The sequence below is a fragment of the Lycium barbarum genome, chromosome 6, assembly GCF_019175385.1.
Source record: "Lycium barbarum isolate Lr01 chromosome 6, ASM1917538v2, whole genome shotgun sequence".
NCBI classification, from domain to species: domain Eukaryota; kingdom Viridiplantae; phylum Streptophyta; class Magnoliopsida; order Solanales; family Solanaceae; genus Lycium; species Lycium barbarum.
This window is the reverse complement of record NC_083342.1, coordinates 45,917,529-45,920,987: the sequence shown is the minus strand read 5'-3', so window position 1 is coordinate 45,920,987 and position 3,459 is coordinate 45,917,529.

Genomic DNA, 3,459 nt, shown 5'->3' with positions numbered 1-3,459 from the left:
AAATAGGAATATGACTTTGCTGGGCTCAAGTTATTAAGTAACATGGAACAAATCACATGGGTTTCATTTGTTTACTTATCATTGTTTTATTTGGTCTCGAACATTTTATTTAATTGTCCTATTATTGTGTTACGTGCTAATTCAGTTTGCGCATTTGGTCTCTTTATTTACGTCTTAGTCCTTTATTATATACTGATTCTTTTCCTTTCATTTTTATGCATGATCATTGCACACGAGTCCAAGGGATTCGTTCTTCTTCCGCGCCCGGTGTTGGGCCAAGGCCCAATGAAACGTCATTCCTCTCTGTCCAGCCTCTTGTCCACAGCCAATATACACCAAAATATGTGCGCTGAGCCCATTTCCAGTAGCAGATTTTCAACAGTGGCCCTAGAAATGGGCCAATTCATCTTTCTCTACCTCATTGTATTGTTGTGTATTTTTTATTTGTCCTGTATGACTAACCTTCATCTTATTTCTATTTGTTTTGTTCTTACTTAGCTTAGATAAATTATAAGGGGATTAGCATGGAACATAGTTTAGTATAATGGGTAGTAAATTTAAGAGAAAAAACTCAATTAATACCATAAGTTTCGTTTCTTCTCTTTACATTAAAGTTATTTATAGTATCTTAATATTTACTTTCAGAACAATTGATTTTTTAAATGGAATATTTTGAATCAAAGGAATTATGTTTTATTAGAAAATTAAACGTCACTAACATACACCTATTAATCCAAGCATATTATATAAACATTTTAGATTAATTCGATTATGCATATTTTGAGCCGAACATAGTTAAATAAAGTTAATAAGGAAGAGAAAGAAAACCCATAGATTTTTACATTCTATTCCTAACAAGTCTAGGATTTCTACACCACTATATTCATATAATGTCATTTTATTCCAAGTTAAATGTGCTAGGTTTTCTCTTAAAAAAGCTTCTACCTATATACAAATCATTATATTTTGCAAGTCTCATTTTTAACATAAAATTACTATTTAAGGCTTAACAATATTTATAAGTTTTATTTTGAGTGGACTACTATGTATTTCTTCAAGTTAGTTTAAATAACATTACTATGTTTTCCTTTAAAATCTTAATAACATTTACGACCTATTTTCTTAAAATTTAAGTGTTATATTTAGCCTCAATTAATTAACCTAATTTTGGTCGGATACCCGTAGTTAGCGGATTCTAAATGATGCCTAACCCCTTCCCTTTAGGATAATATAGAGCCCTTACCTAGAATCACATTGGTTAAGCAGACTATTACCAGAGGTTTAGTTTTAACTTTACCTTAGTTAACATCTGTGTGTCCTAATTCACCGTTAAATTAATTAGGTGGCGACTCCTTAAAACGAAACAATTTAGGAATCACCAATATGTTGTACTCTAATTTAACCCGGTTAAAATGGGGTATAACAGCTTGGCGACTCCGCTGGGGAACTTAGGTTCTAACCACAACAGACTTAGGTTGATTAATATTTTGTTGGTGTTTTGCTTGTTTGTTTTCTTTATTTCGCCTTATATGCTTTTAAATGTCTTTATTATTGTTTTATGCCTTATTTGCCTTTTCCATGTAATATATATGTTTTTCTTTTATTAAATTGGCATTCCGTTCACATTTCTTCCACTCCTGGAAAATTCACACAAATTCACACACTTAAAGCGGCTTCGCGGTTCACGCCCGTGCACTACTAAATTACCCCTTTAGTTGGATTGGTCTAGTGGATTTAGTCGATCGGGCGGTGCAGTCGACGGCCACGGACTTTCCACTCCCAAGTTGTCCGCTTGGGGGAGCCTTGTGTCATAGGAAAACCACTCTTAGTCTACCTAGGTAGAGCGAAAACCAAAACCTTGTAAGGACATGCATCATTTTAAACCTAGGAGGCTTAATACCCTTGGTGTATTAAGTTCATTAGTCAACCTTACCAAATGTCCAAATGAGTCTATGACTCTAAGTGACACTATTCACTATCTATGTGCATTATTTGAAGGACAAAACATGTGGAATATGTGGACCTGGTACTCTATAGATAAATATTTCAGGAAAAACTGACATTTTGTTGCAGGTTGTCATGGAGCATCCAATTAATGTCGGAGGATTGAAGACGACTAAAAGAAATTAGTGGAGATGAAGTGTTAGATATCTTAGATTAACTTTGAATTGTATTATTAAATTGGCATGTAATAAATTTTTATTCTTGTAAATTAGTTTTAGGCAGAGTTATGGAATGATACATAAAAGGCATGTTTGTCCTTCAAATGTTCGTTAGGCCTACCTCTGGCATAAAGAGGTCCCTTGCATTATAGAACGCGATGTATTATGTGCAATAATGTGTTTATGTGCAAGAACATGTCCTTACACTATACTGACTCGTTTTCTTTTTTCTTTCTTGTTTTATCTTTTTTTCTTTTAAACTCATTTTCAAAACAAAAGGTTGACTTGTGCTAAAGGGGAACTGGTGGAGCATCCATATTTCACACGGTCTAGAGCCAAGAAATCAGACTCTGACTCATCACTAATCACCTGGTTAACCAAAAAGACTCGTTCTAAAATGGAGCAAAGTTTGATCAATGCAACCACTTCATCTGAGCCATCTCTTAGTTTACCGATCACGAGTGATCCCACATCCTCTAATGAACCAGAAACACATTTGGAGATCATTGCTCGTCTGGAGCGACGAGTTGCTAAACTAAGTCACATGGTACTTCAAAATCGGTCATTTTCTCAAACTACGCCACATATGACTCCATCTCAGGGGGTTCATCAGACTTTGCCTATGCCACCTCCATTCCCAAACTTGGATGAACTTAACCAAACAAACTATTTTACCACTTCTCAACCAGTTCATTCCGAACCCCTCGCCCACCTAGTTACTCAAAATGCTCCTCTGTTGTTTACAACTGCCTCTTCAAAGGCTCAGTTCATACCACTGACACATGATGTTACCAATGCGCATCAAGTTCCGCCGGTATATACTTATACCACAGCCCCACCCATGACACAAACCCAAGGACAATGTCACGCAGCTGTTGATCATTATGTCGAAGTCGAGAAGGAGGCAAGGGCAGTTAATGATGAAATGATAAATAGAAAGCTCAAAAGTTTGGAAGATGCAATGAGAAGTTTGCGTGGACTCGGAAGTAACCAAAGCGTGAGATATGAAGAATTATGTGCATTTCCTAAGGTAGAATTGCCACCAGGTTACAAGATTCCAAAATTTGAGAAGTTTGATGGGTCGGGAAATCCTTTCTTCCATCTGAAGGTCTATTGCGAAAAGTTGATTGGTGTGGGGAAGAATGAAAGGATAAGAGTCAAACTATTTAATCAGAGTTTGAGTGGAAAAGATTTGGAGTGGTATTCTAAGCAAGATACAACCAAATGGCGTACTTGGGATGACTTGGCAAATGTTTTTGTGGATCATTACAAGTTTCATGTTGAGATCGCTCCTGAC